Genomic DNA, 25,150 nt, shown 5'->3' with positions numbered 1-25,150 from the left:
TTAAAAAGATAATGGTAAGAAAATGTAAAGACAAGCCACAAACTAGGAGAAAGTACAGTCACGTGTTGCTTAACAATAGGGATACATTCTGAGAAATGTTTCAGGCAATGTTATCATTGTACACAAACCTAGATAATGGCTAATGAGGTGGCTGATTGCTTCCAGACTATTAACCTGTATAGCATGTTACTGTACTGAATACTGTAGACTATTTTAACACAATGACAAATATTTGTTTAACTAAACATATCTAAACATAGTCAAAATGGAATATTAAAATATTATGGGATTATCATCATATATGTGGTCCATAATTGACCAAAACATCATTATGTGCTACATAACAATATTTGCAAATCATATATCACAAACCCAGTTTTGGCTGTTATGAATAAAGTTGCTATGAATATTTGATTACAGATATTGGTGTGGACATATACTTTCATTTCTTTTGAACACTAGTTGAATGGGTAGGTCATAGGGTAGTGTATTAGTCAGGATTCTCCTGAGAAACAGAACCAATAAACAGATATAGATGTATACATGAGGAGATTTACTATAGGAATTTGTTCACACAATTATCACCCAGAAGTCTTACAATCTGCCATCTGCAAGCTGGAGAGCCAGGAAAGGTGGTGGTGTAATTCAGTCCAAGTCTGAAGGCCTGAGAACCAGGAGCTTCAGTGTCTGAGGAAAATATGAACAGCACAGCTCAAATAGGAAACAAATTTACCCTTCCTCTGCCTTTTTGTTTTATTCTGGCCTTCAACAGATTGGATGATAACAACCAACATTGGTGAGGGCAATCTTTACTCAGTCCACTGAGTGAGCTGTTAATCTCTTCAAGAAATTCCCTCATAGGCACTCCCAGAAATAATGTTTTTCCAGCTCTCTGGACATTCTTCAGCCCACTCAAATTGACCCCTAAAGTTAACTACCACAGGCTGGCGCATGTTTAACTTTTGATAAACTTCCAAACTGTTTTTCGAATGGTTTTACCATTTCACCCTCCTATCAGCAATGTATGGGAGTTCCAGTTACTCCATATCTTCACTAAAAAAAATGTTAAGTCTTTTAAATTTTAGCCATTCTAGTGGATGAGTACATAATTGTACTCATTATAATTTTATTTTGCATTTCTCTGAAGTCTAATGAACACTTTTTCATGTGCATATTGGCCATTCATATATTTTCTTTTGTGAAATATCTGTTAAAGCCATTATGTCTTCTTAATTTGGTTGTTTGCATTTTTATTATTGAGTTATAGTAGTTCTTTAGATCTTCTGAATACAAATCCTTTGTTCTTTGTTTTGAGATACATCCTCCATTTTTGTGGCTTGTCCATCAATTTTGTTAATGGTATCTTTTTCTTTTGATGGAGGCTGGTTTTCAATTTTGATAAAGTCTAATATGACAATATTTTAATGTCTTTCTGTCTCCCACTTAAGAAATCTTTGTCTATAAATAGTAAAAAATATTCTCCCATGTTTTCTTATAGAAGCTTTATGGATTTAGCTGTTATGTTTAGGTCTGTGATCCACCTTGAGTCAGTTATTGCATATGGTGTGAGGTAGGGGCTAAAGTTCAATTTTTTTTCATATGAATATTCTGTTGTCCCATCACCATTTGTTGAAAAGATTTTCCTTTTTCCCACTGAATTGCCATGGTGACTTAGTTGAGAATCAATGGACCATATAGGTGTAGGTACATTTTTGGAATCTATATTCCATTCCATTGATCTTATTTGACCATCTTTATGCCAACATCACACTGTCCTTCAGTATTGCAGCTTTATAAGTAACCCTTGAAATCAGGTGGTTTAAGTTTTCTAACATAATTCTTTTTCAAGATTATTTAGGTTATTCTAGGTCCTTTGTGCTTCCATATAATTTTGGAATAAACTTGTCAATTTCTACCAAAAATCTCATTGGGATTTTGATAGTGGTGGTGTTGAATGTACAAATCAATTTGGGAAAATTACTATCTTAACAATATTGAGCAACTTAATATATTTAGTTAGGTCTTCTTTAATATGTCTTAGCAATGTTTTGTAATATTTAGAATAGAGGTCTTGCATGTCTTTCACCATAAAGTTTTGATTTAAAAAAAATGACATTTGACTATTGTCAGGCCTCTGAGCACAAGCCAAGCCATCGAATCCCCTGTGACTTGCACGTATACATCCAGATGGCCTGAAGTAACTGAAGATCCACAAAAGAAGTAAAAATAGCCTTAACTGATGACATTCCACCATTGTGATTTGTTTCTGCCCCACCCTAACTGATCAATGTACTTTGTAATCTCCCCCACCCTTAAGAAGGTTCTTTGTAATTCTCCCTGCCCCTGAGAATGTACTTTGCGAGATCTACCCCATGCCCCCAAAACTTTGCTCCTAACTCCACCGCCTATCCCAAAACCTATAAGAACTAATGATAATCCACCACCCTTTGCTGACTCTCTTTTCGGACTCAGCCCGCCTGCACCCAGGTGATTAAAAGCTTTATTGCTCACACAAAGCCTGTTTGGTGGTCTCTTCACACGGATGCGCATGAAATTTGGTGCCGTGACTCAGATCGGGGGACCTCCCTTGGGAGATCAATCCCCTGTCCTCCTGCTCTTTGCTCTGTGAGAAAGATCCACCTACGACCTCAGGTCCTCAGACCGACCAGCCCAAGAAACATCTCACCAATTTCAAATCCGGTAAGCATCCACTTTTTACTCTCTTCTCCAACCTCCCTCACTATCCCTCAACCTCTTTCTCCTTTAACTTTTGGTGCCACACTTCAATCTCTCCCTTCTCTTGATTTCAATTCCTTTCATTTTCTGGTAGAGACAAAGGAGACACATTTTATCCGTGGACCCTAAACTCTGGCGCCGGTCACGGACTGGGAAGGCAGCCTTCCCTTGGTGTTTAATCATTGCAGGGACGCCTCTCTGATTATTCACCCACGTTTCAGAGGTGTCAGACCACTCAGGGACGCCTGCCTTTGTCCTTCACCCTTAGTGGCAAGTCCCGCTTTTCTGGGGAAGGGGCAAGTACCCCAAACCCTTCTCTCCTTGTCTCCACTCCTTCTCTGCTTTTCTGGGGAGGGGCAAGTATCCCAACCCCTTCTCTCCAAATCTCTACCCTTTCTCTGCTTTTCTGGGGGAGGGGCAAGTACCCCTCAACCCCTTCTCCTTCACCCTTAGTGGCAAGTCCCGCTTTTCTGGGGAAGGGGCAAATACCCCAACCCCTTCTCCCCTTGTCTCTACCCCTTCTCTGATTTCCTGGGGCAGGGGCAAGAACCCCTCAACCCCTTCTCCCTCAGCCTTAGCGGCAAGTCCTGCTTTTCTGGGGAAGGGGCAAGTACCCCAACCCCTTCCCTCCTTGTCTCTACCCCTTCTCTGCTTTTCTGGGGGAGGGACAAGTACCCCAACCCCTTCTCTCCGTGTCTCTACTCCTTCTCCACTTTTCTGGGGGCAGGGGCAAGAACCCCTCAACCCCTTTTCCTTCACCCTTAGCAGCAAGTCCCGCTTTTCTAGGGGGCAAGAACCCCCAATCCCTTATTTCTGTGCCCCAACCCTTTTCCTGCTTTTCTGGAGGGTAAGAACCCCCAAACACCTTCCCTCCATGTCTCTACGATCTCTTTTCTCTGGGCTGGCCTCCTTCACTATGGGCAACCTTCCACCCTCCATTCCTCCTTCTTCTCCCTTAGCCTGTGTTCTCAATAACTTAAAACCTCTTCAACTCACACCTGACCTAAAACCTAAATGCCTTATTTTCTTCTGGAATGCTGCTTGACCCCAATACAAACTTGACAGTAGTTCGAAATAGCCAGAAAATGGCACTTTGAATTTTTCCATCCTGCAAGATCTAAATAATTCTTGTCGTAAAATAGGCAAACGGTCTGAGGTGCCTGACATCCAGGCATTCTTTTACACATCAGTCCCTTCCTAGTCTCTGTGCCCAATGCAACTCATCCCAAATCTTCCTTCTTTCCCTCCTTCCTGTCCCCTCAGTCCCAACCCCAAGCGTCACTGACTCTTTCTAATCTTCCTTTTCTACAGACCCATCTGACCTCTCCCCTCCTCACCAGGCTGAGCTAGGTCCCAATTCTTCCTCAGCATCCGCTCCTCCACCCTATAATCCTTTTATCACCTCCGCTCCTCATACCTGGTCTGGCTTACAGTTTCCTTCCATGACTAGCCCTCCCCCACCTGCCCAGCAATTTACTCTTAAAAACGTGGCTGGAGCTAAAGGCATAGTCAAGGTTAATGCTCCTTTTTCTTTATCCCAAATCAGATAGCGTTTAGGCTCTTTTTCATCAAATATAAAAATCCAGCCCAGTTCATGGCTTGTTTGGCAGCAACCCTGAGACGCTTTACAGCCGTAGACCCTAAAAGGTCAAAAGGCCGTCTTATTCTCAATATACATTTTATTACCCAATCTGCTCCCGACATTAAATAAAACTCCAAAAATTAGAATCTGGATCTCAAACCCCACAACAGGACTTAATTAACCTCCCCTTCAAGGTGTACAATAATAGAAAAAAGTTGCAATTCCTTGCCTCCACTGTGAGACAAACCCCAGCCAGATCTCCAGCACACAAGAACTTCCAAACGCCTGAACTGCAGCAGCCAGGCATTCCTCCAGATCCTCCTCCCCCAGGAGCTTGCTACACGTGCTGGAAATCTGGCCACTGGGCCAAGGAATGCCTGCAGCCCGGGATTCCTCCTAAGCCATGTCCCATCTGTGCAGGACCCCATTGGAAATCAGACTGTTCAACTCACCTGGCAGCCACTCCCAGAGCCCATGGAACTCTGGCCCAAGGCTCTCTGACTGACTCCTTCCCAGATCTTCTTGCCTTAGCAGCTGAAGACTGACACTGCCCGATCGCCTCAGAAGCCCCCTAAACCATCACGGACACCAAGCTTCGGGTAACTCTCACAGTGGAAGGTAAGTCCGTCCCCCTCTTAATCAATATGGAGGCTACCCACTCCACATTACCTTCTTTTCAAGGGCCTGTTTCCCTTGCCTCCGTAACTGTTGTGGGTATTGACGGCCAGGCTTCTAAACCTCTTAAAACTCCCCAAATCTGGTGCCAAATTAGACAGTACTTTCTTATGCACTCTTTTTTAGTTATCCCCACCTGCCCAGTTCCCTTATTAGGCCAAGGCATTTTAACCAAATTATCTGTTTCCCTGACTATTCCTGGACTACAGCTGCATCTCATTGCCACCCTTCTTCCCAGCCCAAAGCCTCCTTTGCATCTTCCTCTCATATCCCCCCACCTTAACCCACAAGTATGGGACATCTCTACTCCTTCCCTGGCAACCAATCACATGCCCATTACCATCCCATTAAAACCTAATTCACCCTTACCCTGCTCAATGCCAATATCCCATCCCACAGCACGCTTTAAAAGGATTAAAGCCTGTTACAGCATGGCCTTTTAAAGCCTATAAACTCTCCTTACAATTCCCCCATTTTACCTGTCCTAAAACCAGACAAGACTTACAGGTTAGTTCAGGATCTGCGTCTTATCAACCAAATTGTTTTGCCTATCCACCCTGTGGTGCCAAACCCATGTACTCTCCTATCCTCAATACCTCCCTCTACAACCCATTATTCTGTTCTGGATCTCAAACATGCTTTCTTTACTATTCCTTTGCACCTTTCATCCCAGCCTCTCTTCACTTTCACTTAGACTGACTCTGACACCCATTAGGCTCAGCAAATTACCTGGGCTGTACTGCTGCAAGGCTTCACAGACAGCCCCCATTACTTCAGTCAAGCCCAAATTTCATCCTCATCTGTTACCTATCTCAGCATAATTCTCATAAAAACACACGTGCTCTCCCTGCTGATCGTGTCCAATTAACCTCCCAAACCTCAATCCCTTACAAAACAACAACTCCTTTCCTTCCTAGGCATGGTTAGTGTGGTCAGAATTCTTACACAAGAGCCAGAACTGCACCCTGTAGCCTTTCTGTCCAAACAACTTGACCTTACTGTTTTAGCCTAGCCCTCATGTCTGCGTGCAGCAGCTGCCACTGCTTTAATACTTTTAGAGGCCCTAAAAATCACAAACTATGCTCAACTCACTCTCTACAGCTTGCATAATTTCCAGAATCTATTTTCTTACTCACACCTGATGCATATACTTTCTGCTCCCCGGCTCCTTCAGCTGTACTCACTCTTTGTTAAGTCTCCACAATTACCATTGTTCCTGCCCCGGACTTCAATCTGGCCTCCCACATTATTCCAGATACCACACCTGACCCTCATGACTGCATCTCTCTGATCCACCTGACATTCACCCCATTTCCCCACATTTCCTTCTTCCCTGTTTGTCACCCTGATCACACTTAGTTTATTGATGGCAGTTCTACCAGGCCTAATCGCCACACACCAGCAAAGGCAGGCTATGCTATAGTACAAGCCACTAGCCCACCTCTTAGAACCTCTCATTTCCTTTCCATCGTGGAAATCTATCCTCAGAGAAATAACTTCTCAGTGTTCCCTCTGCTATTCTACTACTCCTCATGGATTATTCAGGCCCCCTCACTTCCCTACACATCAAGCTCAAGGATTTGCCCCCACCCAGGACTGGCAAATTAGCTTTACTCAACATGCCCTGAGTAAGATAACTAAAATACCTCTTAGTCTAGGTAGACACTTTCACTGGATAAGTAGAGTCCCTTCCTACAGGGTCTGAGAAGGCCACCGCAGTCATTTCTTCCCTTCTGTCAGACATAATTCTTCAGTTCAGCCTTGTCATTCCCTTCTGTCAGACATAATTCCTCAGTTTGGCCTTCCCACCTCTATACAGTCTGATAACAGACCAGCCTTTATTAGTCAAATCAGCCAAACATTTTTTCAGGCTCTTAGTATTCAGTGACAGACTAATGGTCTATTAAAAACACACCCCACCAAGCTCAGCCACCAACTTAAAAAGGACTGGACAATACTTTTACCACTTTTGCTTCTCAGAATTCAGGCCTGTCCTCGGAATGCTACAAGGTACAGCCCATTTGAGCTCCTTTTTATTAGGCCCCAGTCTCATTCCAGACACTGGACCAACTTAGACTGTTCTGTCTAGTCATACTCCTATTCTCCGTTCTCAACTACTCATACATGCCTTGCTCTTGTTTACTCTGCAGGTTTACATTCTTTCTCCAAGCCATCACAGCTGATATCTCCTCGTGCTATCCCCAAACTGTCACTCTTAGCTCTTGAAGTAAATAAATAATCTTTGCTGGCAGGACTATGCTGAATCTCCTTAGGCACTCTCTAATCAGATGTCCTAGGTCTTCCCAATTCTTAGACCTTTTATACCTGTTTTTCTCCTTCTCTTATTCCATTTAGTTTTTCAATTCATACAAAACTGTATCCAGGCCATCATCAATAATTCTACACGACAAATGTTTCTTCTAACAACCCCACAATATCATCCCTTACCACAGAATCTTCCTTCAGCTTAATCTCTACCACTCTAGGTTCCCATGCCGCCCCTAATCCTGCTTGGAGCAGCCCTGAGAAACATCGCCCATTCTCTCTTCATACCACCCCCCAAAAATTTTCACCACCCCAAGACTTCAACACTATTTTGTTTTATTTTTCTTGTTAATATAAGAAGGCAGGAATGTCAGGCCTCTGAGCCCAAGCCAAGCCATCGAATCCCCTGTGACTTGCATGTATACATCCAGATGGCCTGAAGTAACTGAAGATCCACAAAAGAAGTAAAAATAGCCTTAACTGATGACATTCCACCATTGTGATTTGTTTCTGCCCCACCCTAACTGATCAATGTACTTTGTAATCTCCCCCACCCTTAAGAAGGTTCTTTGTAATCTCCCCCACCCTTAAGAAGGTTCTTTGTAATTCTCCCTACCCCTGAGAATGTACTTTGTGAGATCCACCCCATGCCCCCAAAACATTCCTCCTAACTCCACCACCTATCCCAAAACCTATAAGAACTAATGATAATCCACCACCCTTTGCTGACCCTTTTTTCAGACTCAGCCCACCTGCACCCAGGTAATTAAAAGCTTTATTGCTCACACAAAGCCTGTTTGGTGGTCTCTTCACACGGACGCACATGAAAACTATATAATATGGCTTTTATATTTACTGGGGGTAGATTCCAAATCAAATAAAGAAATAAAGCTTCACTCATCCATTTTACCAATAAATATTCAAATAACCACTAAAAGAAAGGCAATAATAATTGTTACTTATCCAATAGGCAGATCAAACTATTAGCTTTGTGAAGGTAAGAGTGTATTATTGGCTGGATTTGAACAGCCCTTAACAGATTTTCATACCCAGATAGGACTCTCATAGCAGCATTTTAAAAGACTCATTATGAGAGGACCCACAGAGCCTCTGAAGGAAGTGGACTGCTCCTGTAGGACCCAGGAGACACCGGAAAGGGAGACCCTCATTTCCCAAACACACACTCCCACCGGAGAAGCTGAAGCCACAGCAAGACCTGCTCAAGGAGAGTCTGAGCTCAGACACACCTAGCCCTGCCCCCACCAGATGGTCTTTCCCTATCCACCTTGGTAGCTGAAGACAAAGAGCATATAATCTTGGAAGTTCTAGGGCCCCTCCCACCGCCTGTCCCTCTCCATAATACTACAGCTGATGCTTTCTGGAAAGTGCCACCTCCTGGCAGGAGGCCAATCAGCACAAAAATAGAGCATTAAACCACCAAAGCTAAGGACTCTCATGGAGTCCATTCCAATCCCCTTTCCCACCCTCCCACCACCTCCACTGGAACAGGTGCTGGTATCCACAGCTGAGATGGTTCACATCACAGTACTCTGTGCAGACTACCTCCCAGTATCAGCCCAGAGCCGGGTAGACTCACTAGGTGGCTAGACCCAGAAGAGAGACAATAATCACTGAAGTTTGGCTCACAGGAAGCCACATCCATAGGAAAAAGGGGAGAGTACTATATCAAGGGAACACCCCATGGAACAAAAGATTCTAAACAACAGCCTTCAGCCCTAGACCTTCCCTCTGACAGAGCCTACCCAAATCAGAAGGAACCAGAAAACCAACCCTGGTAATATGACAAAACAAGGCTCTTCAACACCCCCCAAAAATCACATAAGTTTACTGGCAATGGATCCAAACCAAGAAGAAATTCCTGATTTACCTGAAAAAGAATTCAGGTTAGTTATTAAGTTAACCAGGGAGGGACCAGAGAAAGGCAAAGCCCAATGCAAGGAAATCCAAAAAATGATACAAGAAGTGAAGGGAGAAATATTCAAGGAAATGGATAGCTTGAAGAAAAAACAATAAAACATTCAGGAAACTTTGAACACACTTTTAGAAATGCAAAATGCTCTGGAAAGTCTCAGCAATAGAATTGAACAAGTAGAAGAAAGAAATTCAGAGCTCAAAGACAAGGTTTCAAATTAACCCAATCCAACAAAGACAAAGAAAAAAGAATAAGAAAATGTGAACACAGCCTTCAAGAAGTCTGGGATTATATGAAACAACCAAACCTAAGAATAATTGGTGTTCCCGAGGAAGAAGGGAATTCTAAAAGCTTAGAAAACATATTTGGGGGAATAATCAAGGAAAACTTCCCTAGCCTTGCTAGAGACCTAGACATCCAAATACAAGAAGCATAAAGAACACCTGGGAAATTCATTGCAAAAAAGATCTTTGCCTAGGCACATTGTCATTGGGTTATCCAAAGTTAAGATGAAGGAAAGAATCTTAAAAGCTGTGAGACAGAAGCACCAGGTAACCTATAAAGGAAAGTCTATCAGATTAACAATAGATTTCTCAGCAGTGAAACTAAGCATCATACATGAAGGAAAGATACAGTCATTTTCAGACAAACAAATGCAAAGAGAATTTGTCATTACCAAGCCACCACTACAAGAACTGCTAAAAGGAGCTCTAAATCTTGAAACAAATCCTGGAAACACATCAAAACAGAACTTCTTTAAAGCATACATCACACAAGACCTATAAAACAAAAATACGAGTTAAAAAGCAAAAACAAAAACAAAACAAAAAAAACACCAAAGTACACAGGCAACAGATAGCATGATGAATGCAACAGTGCCTCACATTTCAATACTAACAATAAATGTAAACAGCCTAAATGCTCCACTTAAAACATACAGAACTGCAGAATGGATAAGAACTCACCAACCAACTATCTACTGCCTTCAGGAGACTCATCTAACAGATAAAGACTCACATAAAGTTAAACTAAAGGGGTGGAAAAAGGCATTTCTTGCAAATGGACACCAAAAGTGATCAGGGATAGCTATTCTTATATCAGACAAAACAAGCTTTAAAGCAACAGTAGTTAAAAGAGACAAAGGGAGATGTTATATAATGGTAAAAGGCCTTGTTCAACAGGAAAATATCACAATCCTAAACACATATGCACCTCAAACTGGAACTCCGAAACTTACAAAACAATTACTAATAGACCTAAGAAATGAGATAGACAGCAACACAGTAATAGTGGGGGACTCCAGTACTCCACTGACAGCACTAGACAGATCATCCAGACAGAGAGTCAACAAAGAAACAATGGATTTAAACTATACCTTGGAACAAATGGACTTAACAGATATATACAGAACATTTCATCCACCAACCGCAGAATAAACATGCTATTTAATAGCACATGGAACTTTCTTCTAGATAGACCATATGATAGGCCATAAAATGAGCCTCAATAAATTTAAGAAAATTGAAATTATATCAACCACTCTCTCAGACCACAGTGGAATAAAACTGGAAATTAACTCTAAAAGGAAATTCAAAACCATGCAAATTCATGGAAATTAAATAACTTGCTCCTGACTGAGCACTGAGTCAAAAACAAAATCAAGATGGAAGTTTAAAAATACTTCAAACTGAACGACGATAATGACAAAACCTATCAAAACTTCTGGGATACAGCAAAGGCAGTGCTAAGAGGAAAGTTTATAGCCTCAAATGCCTACATCAAAAAGACTGAAGGAGCACAAACTGACGTTATAAGGTCACACTTCAAGGAACTAGAGAAATAGGAACAAACCAAACCCAAATGCAGCAGAAGAAAGGAAATAACAAAGTTCAGAGCAGAACTAAATGAAATTGAAACAAATAAAAAATACAAAAGATAAATGGAACAAAAAGCTGGTTCTTTGAAAAGGTAAATACAATTGATAGACCATTAGCAAGATTAACCAAGAAAAAAAAGAGAGAAAATCCAAATAACATCACTAAGAAATGAAACAGGAGATATTACAACTGACACCACTGAAATACAAAAGATCATTCAAGGCTACTATGAACACCTCTATGCACATAAACTAGGAAACCTAGAAGAGATGGATAAATTCCTGAAAAAATACAACCCTCCTAGCTTAAATCAGGAAGAATTAGATACTCTGAACAGACCAATAACAAGCAGTGAGATTTAAACACTAATTTAAGAATTACCAACAAAAAAAGTCCAGGACCAGACAGATTCACAGCAGAATTCTACCAGACGTTCATAGAATTGGTGCCAATCCTTTTGACACTATTCCACAAGGTAGAGAAAGAAGGAACCCTCCCTAATTCATTCTATGAAGCCAGCATCACCTAATGCCAAAATCAGGAAAGGACATAACTTAAAGAGAAAACTACAGGCTGATATCCTTGATGAACATAGATGCTAAAATCCTTAACAAAATACTAGCTAATTGAATCCAACAACAAATCAGAAGATAATCCACAATGATCAAGTGGGTTTCATACCAGGGATGCAGGGCTGGTTTAACATACACACATCAATAAATGTGATACACCACATAAACAGAATTTAAAACAAAAATCACATGGTCATCTCAATAGATGCAGCAAAAGCATTCGATGAAAATCCATCATCCCTTTGTGATTAAAACTCTCAGCAAAATCGGCAAAGAAGGGACATACCTTAATGTAATAAAAGCCATCTATGACAAACCCACAGCCAGCATAATACTGAATGGGGAAAAGTTGAAAGCACTCCCTCTGAGAACTGAAACAAGACAAGGATGCCCACTCCTACCACTCCTCTTCAGCACAGTACTGGAAGTCCTAGCCAGAGCAATTAGACAGGAGAAAGAAATAACGGGCATCCAAATCAGTAAAGAGGAAGTCAAACTGTCACTATTTGCTGACGATATGATCATTTACCTTAAAAACACTAACGACTCCTCCAGGAAGCTCCTAGAACTGATAAAAGAATTCAGCAAAGTTTCCAATACAAGATCAATGTACACAAATCAGTAGCTCTTCTATACACCAACAGCAACCAAGCAGAGAATCAAATAAAAAACTCGGGAACTCAACCCCTTTTACAAAAGCTGCAAAAAATAAAAATAAAATAAATAAATAAAATAAAATACTTAGGAATATACCTAACTAAGGAGTCAAAAGACCTCTCCAAGGAAAACTACAAAACACTGCTGAAAGAAATCATAGATGACACAAACAAATGGAAACACATCCCATGCTCATGGATGGGTAGAATAAATATTGTTAAAATGACTATACTGCCAAAAGCAATCTACAAATTCAATGCAATCCCCATCAAAATACCACCATCATTCTTCACAGAATTAGAAAAAAAAATTCTAAAATTCATGTGGAACCAAAAAAGAGCCCGCATAGCCAAAGCAAGACTAAACAAAAAGAATAAATCTGGAGGCATCATACTACTTGATTTCAAACTAAACTATAAGGCCATAGTCACCAAAACAGCATGGTACTGGTATAAAAATAGGCTCATAGACCAATGGAACAGAATAGAGAACCCAGAAATAAACCCAAATGCTTACAGCCAACTGATCTTTGATAAAGCAAACAAAAACATAAAGTGGGGAAATGACACCGTTTTCTACAAATGGTGCTGGGATAATTGGCTAGCCACATGTAGGAGAATGAAACCAGATCCTCATCTCTCACCTTATATAAAAATAAACTCAAGATAGATTAAAGACTTAAGCCTAAGACTTGAAACTATAAAAATTCTAGAAGATAACATTGTAAAACCCCTTCTAGACATTGGCTTATGCAAGGATTTCATGACCATGAACCCAAAAGCAAATGCCATAAAAGCAAAGATAAATAGCTGGGACCTAATTAAGCTAAAGAGCTTTTGCACAGCAAAAGGAACAATCAGCAGAGTGAACAGACAACCCATGGAGTGGGAGAAAATCTTTATAATCTATACATATGACAAAAGACTAATATCCAGAATCTACAACGAACTCAAACAAATCAGTAAGAAAAAAACAAGCAATCCCATCAAAAAGTGGGCTAAGGACACAAATAGAGAATTCTCAAAAGAAGATATACAAATGGCTAACAAATATATGAGAAAATTCTCAACATCACTAATGATCAAGAAAATGCAAATCAAAACCACAATGTGATACCATCTTACTCCTGCAAGAATGGCCATAATCAAGAAATTAAAAAACACTAGATGTTGGCCTGGATGCAGTGAACAGGAGACACTTCTACACTGCTGGTGGGAATGTGAACTAGTACAGCCACTATGGAAAACAGTGTGGAGATTCCTTAGAGAGCCAAAAGCACAACTTTCATTTGATCCAGCAATCCCATTACTGGGTGTCTACCCAGAGGAAAAGAAGTCATTATTTGAAAAATATCCTTGCACACGCATGTTTATAGCCACACAATTCACAATTGCAAAATTATGGAACCAATTCAAATGCCCATCAATAAATGAGTGGATAAAGAAACTGAGATATATATATATCATATTCTGTGATATATATATGATATATATGATATGTATCACAGAATATGATATATATCTCATATATATCACATAATATATATATATCATATATATATATCACAGAATATGATATATATATAATGGACATAGAAACCCAATGCCGCCAACAGACATTATAAAGTCCAATTCTCTTTGGTCTGCTACACTTCCATAATAAAATTTTCTCATCTGTCCTTCTTTTTAAAAGAAATATGAGGCTGGGTGTGGTTTCTCATGACTGTAATCCCAACACTTTGGGAAGCCAAGGCAGGAGGATCCCTTGAACCCAGTAGTTCAAGACCAGCCTGGGCAACATAACATAGCGAGACTCTCTGTATAAAAAATTAAAAATAGCCAGGCATGGTGGTGCACACATGTAGTCCCAGCTCCTCGGGAGGCTCAGGTGGGAGGATTGATTGAGCCCAGGAGGTCCAGGCTGCAGTGAACTGTGATCACACCACTGCACTCCAGGCTGGGTGACAGAGTGAGACCCTGTCTCAAAAAATAAATAAACAAATAATAAATAAATAAAAGAAATATGCCTTGAAATATCAGCTCCATCAAGAAGCCTTCTGCTGTAGTTCTAGGTGTGGCAGGGCACTCAATGTGCATTTGATGGGGATGGTGAGGACAGTGGGCCATAAACAAAGGCTGGCTGTGGCGCTGAGCAGGCTCCAGGCTGGCCATCTGGAACACCTGCAGCTGGCCCAGCGTGGGGCCGTGCGCCAGTCCAAACGGCCCAGCTGGAGAATTCTCTGCCTCTGCCACCGCCGCCATTGGCAAGAAAGCATCAACGTCCTCGCTGGCTGTCAGCGCTTTCTCTATTGGTCAGAAACCAAAAAGTGGGCCCCAGGTTTGTTAATCAGGCTCAGCAGGATGTGGGAAAAGCTTGGCAGAAATGAAAGAAGCAGACAAAAGGCTGTCAGAGCTGGGTCTGATGGGAAGGCAGCGCTGCTTTGTAGCAGAAGCAGAGCATCTCCCTGACGTATGAAAATGACCCCATTCTTCCAGGAAGTCTCCCCAGAAAGTTTGACCTGTTGCACGTCAGGCTTTGGCTACAACCAGGAAGTTGATGGGGATGACACTGGGGAGGGAGGAGAGGGTATTGGGAAGGGAGGAGGGAGTTCACCAGGATGAGGAAGCAATGGCTCCATTCATGGGGGAGAAATGTGGACATGTGGGAATGAGGGGTGCTGTCTTCCCTCTTCCCTGCAGGACCGTGTGTATCAGCATGCCCCAATAGGTCCCCAGAGAACAGAGCTCAAGCCTCGTCCTCTAACACCAGAGGTGCCAGATGATCATTATGGGGCAGCTCAACCTATGACCCACAGGGGAGTGGTCAGTGCTGGGCTGGATCTTCTGTTCCAGGTGCTTCTCTTGACCTAGTCCTGAGACCTCTTCCCATCCTTCTTTCCTCCTTTTACCAAGTTAGCACCACAGGACCACTATTCAATTCAGCCTTGTAGGGTCAGGGTGGGATGACTCCCCTGAAGCCACTGCCCCCCAAAGGACCTGGCTGGGTTGTCTTCTGGGGGCCACACTACTCACCTGGCACCTTCTCCTTTGGACTCTTAAGCACAACAGCCTGGTTAATCCACACTGGAGGAACACCGTGTAATGCCCCAAAGGGGACCCAGAGGGTCACAGCGCAGGGATATAGTTGGGGATAATGGGCACTTTCCTTGTCTCAGAGGGGATTAGTGCTCCTGAGGTCAACCAGGGTGGTTCTCTGCCCTTTTCTCGCTGAAAAAGAGAAAAAAGGATATTGAATCTCCATAAGGGCATCTGAATACACCACAGTGAGGATGCTGGAGGGAAAGTCTCCTTTGCCCGTTGTCTTTTGCCCTGCCCCAATGTATCTGGTGTCTCAAGGCCCCTCAAGCCCTGTTGTGGGCTGAAATGCATCCTCCCAAATTCATATGTTGAAGTTCTAACCCCCAGCACCTCTCAGTGTGACTGTATTTGGAGAAAGGACCTCTAAAGAGGTAACTTCATTAAAATCAAGCCCTGTGGGAAGGCCCTTATCCAGTGGGACTGGTGTCCATGTAAACAGAGCTTGCAGAGACACTAGGGATGCACACATGCAGAGAAAGCCCATGTGAGGACGCAGCGAGAAGGCAACCGTCTGCAAGCCAAGGAGGGAGGCCTCAGAAGGACCCAGTCCTGCCAACTTCCAGCCTCCAGAACAGTGGGAAAATAAAGTTCTGTTGTCTAAGACACCCAATCCTGATAGTTTGTTATGGCAGCCCTAGCAAACTAACAAAAACCCTATTCCTCTATAAAAGCTTTTTTTATATCTTAATGAATTTGGTTACTATTATGACAGATCTCTGTTTTCTAAAAAAAAAAATCAAACAAATCCTTATAGCAGCAGTCCCTGGAAACCCACACAGAAAGTTCTGTCCCACATTATCCCATTCAAATAGCAGTTCCTGATAAGAAATGATTCCCAACTGTGAGGAATCAGATCTAGGAGGAAGGACAAGTATGCTTTGACAAAACTCCCTACCCAAGTTTGATTTACTACCTCCAAGTTGAAAGTCACAGCTACACAGTTTCACACAAACAGTTAAGCACTTGTGACATATTTCTTTATCTTCTGGTTTATTTATTTAGTTCCAACTGTTCAATTTGTTTCCCTGCTTTAGCCTGGGTTCCCAGAAAGCAGAACCTGCAAGAAGGGTTTGGGTGTGAGAATCTTATTGGAGAAAGTGATCCCTTACAGGAAATAAAAGTGAAAGACAGGAGAAAAGCTGAGCTAGAGGGAGAGCCAATACAAGGATGGTCCTTTTTATGGGTGATTACTTGCCTGTCCCCACAGGTCATTTGGGAATTCATATGAAACACATTCAGGATCTTCCCTTGGGGAAAAAGGAGAAAAGCACTTATTTACTGGCTCCTAGCCACCATTGGTCAGTTTTGCTCTGTGGGGTGGGTGTTCACTTGTCTGCACTTCCTGACTGTATATGCAGGGGCACTGAGTGTGTTCCCATGAGTCCCACGTGGCAGTGCCAGAACAACCTCTGGGCAGGAAGTGAGCAGTACAAGCAGGGCTGTCATCAGGGAATACAAGGCCTTGGGCAAATATTCTTTATATATAAACAATCTGATTTAAAAATATATTACAAATTTCGGCTGGGTGTGGTGGCTCACGCCTGTAATCCCAGCACTTTGGGAGGCCGAGGCGGGCAGATCACCTGAGGTCAGGAGTTCGAGACCAGCCTGGCCAACATGGTGAAACCTTGTCTCTACTAAAAATACAAAAATTAGCCAGGCACGGTGGCGGGCGCCTGTAATCCCAGCTACTGGGGAGGCTGAGGTGGGAGAATCTTGAACCCAGGAGGCGGAGGTTGCAGTGAGCCAAGATGGCACCATTGCACTCCAGCCAGGGCAACAAGAGTAAGACTCCATCTCAAAACAAACAAACAAACAAATATATATATATAACAAATTCCATAGGCCTACATGAGAAAGAGTGATTTGTCAATGAAGTTTTAGAGTCATGGGTAGGCAATAGGTACTGACTTTGTTGTCCTATCAATACACATGAAGAGTTTTTGTAGTGTCCAGGCACCATCTCTTCCTATTCAGGACCATGAAGTATTCCCTTCCTGCTCATTACTGTTAAATGCACCATTCCTGACTAATCAGATCTTCCATCGAGAAAAAGGTAGCAATGACTGTCATTACTCACAATGCTGTGGTTCTTTAGAACCTATTTGTAATGAAATAATATGGATCTTGCCTCTGCAAGTCCCTAATACCATATATTTAATGATGTTTACATCATTACCCATAATGCTGCATCATCTTTTAAGCCACCTGTGGATAGGATACTGGTTTCCAAGGTTCCTATCAAAGGTTGTTAATGTGCTTCACTGATGATGACTGTAAATGCAAGTCTTACTCAGAGTATGCAGGGGAATGTGAATAAGAATTCTTTTCTAAACATACATGGTAAATTTTCCCTTCTGAATTTTGTAATGTAAATATTGAACAGCATGTCTTCCAACCATGTCTTCCCTTTGACAGTAATCACTGCATCCTAGAATGTGATCTATTTCAATGCTGATTTCACTGCAGCACTCCACACACCACCATCAAAATGGAGGACAGGTGAAAGGCCTGTGGGGGAGAGCTAGAAGAGCAGAACAGCTTCCACAGGGAACACTTGTCCTTCACTCAGCAGGGCTGCAGACTGACCAGGAGAGCATGATGTCCCCACGTCAATCAGACGGGCCCACTGGCTAGGGGAACCAGAGTTCTAAAAGCCTTTGGAGGAGACAGAAAGGGCCATTCCTAGATAATTGCCTTCTTGGAACCAGCCACAATTGGGCTCCGTACGCCCAAGTCCTGGAGCTCTTTGGGATATCTGATTGACTTCTTGTATGGTGCATGAACCTGTGTGTGTGTGTGTGTGTGTGTGTGCACGTGCGTGCATGCACATACCATGGGAGAAATTGGAACCTAGGTCCACGGAGGTCTCAGTCCAGGTTCAATAGTACTTAGAAAATTTTAAGGAAGGAGTTGGGAGGGGTAGGCAGGTCCTGAGGCTCAGGTCGATGCCTGGGTCCTGCTTGCCTGGATCTAAGGGTGGTACCAGGTATAGGGCATGAGTTGGAGGCAACACACTGTTAGGTTGGTCCCATAGGAAGCTGGCTGAGGCCCTTTAGAACAGCTTACTATAGCAATGGCTAAAATAAGAGGCAGCGAGGCATAGAGGATCTACAGTGATGCATAACAAGGTCTGACAAACTCCCCCATATGATTTTAAACTTCTTAAGGACTTCCATGTCTGTTCTTTTTTTTATATGCCTCACAGCATATAGCATAGGCTGTGAGGATTTAATAAGTGCTAAATAAACACATTTATTCTGTCAGTCATTTAAAAACTTTAATTGAGGTTCTGCCTCTTATATGCAAAGAAACACTAGGCTTTGTGAAGAATACAAGGAAATACACAATCCAATCCCTGACTATGAGAACATTCAGTTGAAGAAAGGGGGTATCAAACCTGAAATTATGACAAGAATTCATCCCTCCCCTATGTAACACTAAGTGTTACATAGTGTCTAGTCCCTGGGACTCAATAAATATTTGTTGAATGAATTAATGTTCATATTAGGAGCTTTGGATTATCATGTCCAGAATATAGGCTCCCATTTGGAGGCTACAATGAAGTAAATAAATAAGCATTTATCAAACATCCTGGGCTGGGCACTGATTAGCACCTGAGAAGCAATAGAGAAGATTCTTGCCTGCTCAAAGCTGATAATCCCACTGGGGAAAGGAGGAAAGCTACAGAAAACAATCAAAAAACCAGCTAAGGTATTATGGATCTGAGTCAAACCAGGTGACTCAGACCTTAGGGTACACACCTGTGTGCCCCTCATAGCTCATCACACAAGTTGCATAAACACAAGTTTAGTTAATGAGGAAACAAAGATATAAAATCATAGGTTACCTTATAGGAGCTTACACCCAGAACCAGACCTTAGGGAAACAAATAGAATGTCTCTTTGGTGCTATCCTAACATCCCTCTACGACCCTCTGAATTTTGCTATTCTAAGTACTAGGACCCTCTTTCCAGCTGCTCAGAGCCTCTATACTAGTGTATCCCTTGGCTAACTCGGCCTGTGCAATGAATCATATCCTGAACCTATTTCCTACTTCTCCACACTCACCATTACATCTACCCACTGGAGCATATATTCAGGGCATAAATCTATGTTCCCAGGTTGATGTCCTCAAACTTGGCCCAAATAAACTCTCCATATATGTATTTAAAATTACCTGCTTCCAACTCTTTCTTGTCGATGGGTGTGAGAATCACTTGCTGATTAGTAACAAGTGACTGATGATACTTGCGTGAGTGCCTCTATTGCCTGCAGGTAAGGCCTCCTCTTTCCACGCCTAGAGAATGTTGGGGAATATGCTGAATGCCTTTCACCTTACCCCGCACGGCAGCTGGGAGTTTTGAAACTAGATGAGGCTGATTGTAGTCAGAGCCACTCTGAAAGGGCCACTCTGTGAATGTCACAGTTCTTAGATGTCTAGAAAGACCCTTCACAAAAATGATACCACCTTTTGCTTACAAAAGAAATCAGTACAGTTAACCCTTGAACAACATGGGTTTCAACTATGCAGGTCCACTTATGCACAGATTTTTCTTCCACCTCTGCCACCCCTGAGACAGCAAGACCAACCCCTTCTCTTCTTTCCTGTCTTTAGCCACTCAATGTGAAAACGATGAGGATAAAGACCTCTTTGATGATCCACTTTCACTTAATGAATAGTGAATATATTTTCTCTTCCTTACGATTTTCTTAATAACATTTTCTTTTCTCTAGCTTACTTTATTGTAAGAATACAGTATATAATACCTATAACATACAAAACATGTGTTAATTGCTAGTTTATGTTATCAGTAGGTTTCTACTCACCAGTAGGCTATTAGTACTTAAGTGTTTGAGGAGCCAGAAGTCATTAGCCAGGCATGGTGGCATGCACCTGTGGTCCCAGCTACTTGGGAGGCTGAGGTGGAAGAATCACTTAAGCTTGGTGGTTGAAGCTGCAGTGAACCCTGATCGTGCCACTGTACTACAGCCTAAATGACAGAGCAAGACTCTGTCTCAAAAAAACAAAAAGCCCCCCAAAACACAAAAGTTATATGCAGATTTTCAACTGCATGAGGGGGTTGGCACGCCAAACCCCACATGGTTAAAGAGTCAATTGTACTTAAATTCCATCATTAGAAATAATATATAAAGTGCTGATAGCATTGGTAAGGCTAATCCAGGGATTTATAATCTAAAAGTCATCTATAATCATGATCCTAGAAATCATCACATCTGGGGTTCTCAAGCCTGGCTTCACATTAGAACCTCCTGGGAGACTTTTAAAATACACTGATGCCTTGGCTCTGCCCCCAGATATTCCTATTGAACTGGCTGTGATGGATCCTGGATATTGGTAGTTTTAAAGTTTCCCAGATGGTTCCAGTGTACAACCAAGACTGAGAATCACTGACCTAATCCCTCCTTGCCCCCACTCCTTGACATTATTCATGAGGAAATGAGAATTAGAGAAGGGTGACAGGAACTTGCTCAAGTTTATAAAGCCAGGTAGTGCCAAAGCCAGCACTAGACCCTCGGCCCCTTGGTTCTGCTCAGAATACCACCTTCTATTGCACAGCTGTAGTGATGGATGGCAATGCTCTTCCTGAGTGCAGCTTCTCATAGAGAAGGGATGGGGAGAAGGTCCAAGGGTGCTGACACCTGGGAAAAGGAGAGGAGGAAGAAGGTACCCAAGGTGGAGAAACCACGGTCAAGTGTGCCCCACTTTACAAGAGCAGAGTGCAATGCTGGCAGGCAACCATGTTCACATTCATTTGCACAGCCTCTACTGGGGGAAGAAGAAATTAGTTTAGTCCTAAGATTACACTCTGTGGTCATTGTCGCAGCCTCCACTGTTACCAGCTTTGTATCATTGTCAATGTTACCGCAGTCCCCAAGCCCAGGTACAATTCTCAGCTCTGAAAAGGCCGCACAGGGCCTGATCTGCTCCCTTCCCCTGTCCAGGGAAAATTGCAGTCGACACAAATACAGCCACTCCCAGGAGACAGTCATGCTGAAAGGGCCCTGTGTCCTAGAGGCTGTATATAATCCCCAATTATCCCCCGGTTTCCCCGGGGAGAGAATGGAGAGGTGAGGGCTTTCAAAAGCCAGCATCCCTTCAGTCTCCATTATGGGGAGACTCACACAGCCTCCTTTCTCCAAACAGCACAGAAGGTCACAGGGACACGGGGCAACAGAGGCAGCTCTTTCAGGCTGAGAGAACAGCCTTCCTCCCTGTCTCAACCCAACCAGAGAACCCCAGCTTCCTTTTTTAGCCATGGAAATGAAGATGGGAGCACTGCTACAGAAATCCAGCATCACGCGAGTTGCCTTCCAGCCAACCCCGTGGAGCGTTGGTTAAGACCTACAGAGAAGTCCAAGCCAGGAGGTCTTGCTGTTATCCAAGACCGCTCTGTGCTCTGTGCTCTTTGAACTCCTTTATGACCACCACCCCTCACCCAGAGCCACTCAAGTCCTCTCTCAGCAGCACTGACTGTCCTCCCTGGTCATCAGACTCCACCTCAAGCTGTTCTCTGTCCTTGCCCTTGTGTCACTGCATGTGTCGGCCACACTGGCAAGTCCTCAAGGCAGGAAACACACCATCTTCTTGTCTAGCTTTGCTTCCTCACGTGGATTAACGCAGTACTGAGCTCACAGTAAACCCAAGGCTGTAAATATTCATAGAATTCACTAATATATTGGGAGATAAGATATTTTCTGGCCTCCAAATGTGAATCTCTGGGCTTTATTTCACCCTCTTTTTCACCCCTAGAAGCATTTAAGTTTTAGCAATGCATATACAGCTCACGAAAAGCACTTATCCCTACATTCTACAAGTATTTTGTTTGTTTGTTTGTTTTTATTATTATACTTTAGGTTTTAGGGTACATATGCACAATGTGCAGGTTTGTTACATATGTATCCATGTGCCATGTTGATTTCCTGCACCCATTAACTCGTCATTTAGCATTAGGTATATCTCCTAATGCTATCCCTCCCCCTCCCCCAACCCCACAACAGTCCCCGGAGTGTGATGTTCCCCTTCCTGTGTCCATGAGTTCTCGTTGTTCAATTCCCACCTATGAGTGAGAACATGCGGTGTTTGGTTTTTTGTCCTTGTGATAGTTTACTGAGAATGATGTTTTCCAATTTCATCCATGTCCCTACAAAGGACATGAACTCATCATTTTTTATGGCTGCATAGTATTCCATGGTGTATATGTGCCACATTTTCTTAATCCAATCTATCGTTGGACATTTGGGTTGGTTCCAACTCTTTGCTATTGTGAATAGTGCCACAATAAACATACGTGTGCATGTGTCTTTATAGCAGCATGATTTATAGTCCTTTGGGTATATACCCAGTAATGGGATGGCTGGGTCAAATGGTATTTCTAGTTCTAGATCCCTGAGGAATCGCCACACTGACTTCCACAATGGTTGAACTAGTTTGCAGTCCCACCAACAGTGTAAAAGTGTTCCTATTTCTCCACATCCTCTCCAGCACCTGTTGTTTCCTGATTTTTTAATGATGGCCATTCTAACTGGTGTGAGATGGTATCTCACTGTGGTTTTGATTTGCATTTCTCTGATGGCCAGTGATGATGAGCATTTCTTCATGTGTTTTTTGGCTGCATAAATGTCTTCTTTTGAGAAGTGTCTGTTCATGTCCTTTGCCCACTTTTTGATGGGGTTGTTTGTTTTTTTCTTGTAAATTTGTTTGAGTTCATTGTAGATTCTGGATATTAGCCCTTTGTCAGATGAGTAGGTTGCAAAAATTTTTCACATTCTGTAGGTTGCCTGTTCACTCTGATGGTAGTTTCTTTTGCTGTGCAGAAGCTCTTTAGTTTAATTAGATCCCATTTGTCAATTTTGGCTTTTGTTGCCATTGCTTTTGGTGTTTTAGACATGAAGTCCTTGCCCACGCCTATGTCCTGAGGAGGGTGTATCCTGCAGTATTTAAGAGTATGGAGTCCTAATGCTTGGATTTTGAGTCCTAACTACCTGAGTTACTTTGGGCAAGTAATTTAATCTTTTCAAGTCTTGGGCTTCTCATCTGTAAAATGAAGATAATATTGGTGCCTAGCTCCGTGCATTTCTGTGAAGATTAAAATACATACTGCAGGCCAGGTGGAGTGACTGGCACCCGTAATCCCAGAACTTTGGTAGGCTGAGGTGGGAGAATCACTTGAGCTCAGGAGTTCAAGACCAGCCTGGGCAATATAGAAGGACACTGTCTCTACAAAAAATTAAAAAATTAGCTGGGCATGGTGGCAACGACCTGTGGTCCCAGCTACTTGGAAAGCTGAGATGGGAGGATCACTTGAGCCCAGGAGATTGAGGCTGCTGTTAGCCATTATCGTACCAACACACTCCAGCTGGGCAACAGAGCAATCCGCTGTCTCAGAACAAACAACAACAAAAAGACATACTGCAGGTAATGTTCTTAGCATGCTCCCTGGTACATGGTAAGTGCTAGATAAAAGTGAGGCATAGTCGTTAAAGAAATGCAAATCAAAACCACAATGAGATACCATCTCATGCCAGTTAGAATGGCCATCATAAAAAGTCAGGAAACAACAGATGCTGGAGAGGATGTGGAGAAATAGGAATGCTTTTACACTGTTGGTGGGAGTGTAAATTAGTTCAACCATTATGGAAGACAGTGTGGCGATTCCTCAAGGATCTAGAACCAGAAATACCATTTGACCCAGCAATTTCATTACGGGGTATATACCCAAAGGATTATAAATTATTCTACTATAAAGACACATGCACATGTATGTTTATTGCAGCACTATTCACAATAGCAAAGACTTGGAACCAACCCAAATGCCCATCAATGACAGAGTGGATAAAGAAAATGTGGCACATATACACCATGGAATACTATGCAGTTATTAAAAAGGATGAGTTAATGCCCTTTGCAGGACATGGTTGAAGCTGGAAACCATCATTCTCAGCAAACTAACACAGGAACAGAAAACCAAACACTGCATGTTCTCACTAATAAGTTGGAATTGAACAATGAGAACACATGGACACAGGGAGGGGAACATCACACATCGGGTCCTGTTGGGGGTTGGGGGCAAGGGGAGAGACAGCATTAGGACAAATACCTAATGTATGTGGGGCTTAAAATCTAGATGACGGGTTGATGGGTGCAGCAAACCACCATGGCACATGTATACCTATGTAACAAACCTGCACGTTCTGCACATGTATCCCAGAACTTAAAGTATAATAAATAATAAAAAATAAAAATTAAAAAGTGAGGCATAATTATTGATATTTATTGAATACCTACATATCTTTTGGCTGGCATGGCGTTGTGCATATGAAGGGGAAAAAGCAAATGTGTGGTGTTAAGTTTCATAATCTATTGGGGGGAAGACCCATAAAAAACCCCTACATAGTATTCTTACCACTGCAATGCAGAGATACAGACAGGGTATTTTAGGGAGTCCAGAGCAAGAAACCCAAGAAGACTTCCTGAAGGATGTGACAACTGAGTGTGGGATGAACAGAGGGCTGGAGGTGGGGTGGGGATAGCATTTTAGCCAAAGGAAACTGTGTGAATCAGGGTTTATGACAACCAGGGTCAAGAACCAGCCCATTAAGTGTGTGTAAGGCAGTAGGAGAACTGATTGTTTGATATTGCTGGAACATTAAACTGAAGACAAGACGTAGTAAGACCATGAGATTCTGCAGCTACCTCTTCCTTTCCCCCATCACCAGTGTTGGTCAACAGA

The sequence above is a fragment of the Nomascus leucogenys genome, chromosome 4 (assembly GCF_006542625.1).
Source record: "Nomascus leucogenys isolate Asia chromosome 4, Asia_NLE_v1, whole genome shotgun sequence".
NCBI lineage: Eukaryota > Metazoa > Chordata > Mammalia > Primates > Hylobatidae > Nomascus > Nomascus leucogenys.
The sequence above is the reverse complement of the archived record's forward strand: the minus strand, read 5'-3'. Positions refer to the sequence as shown.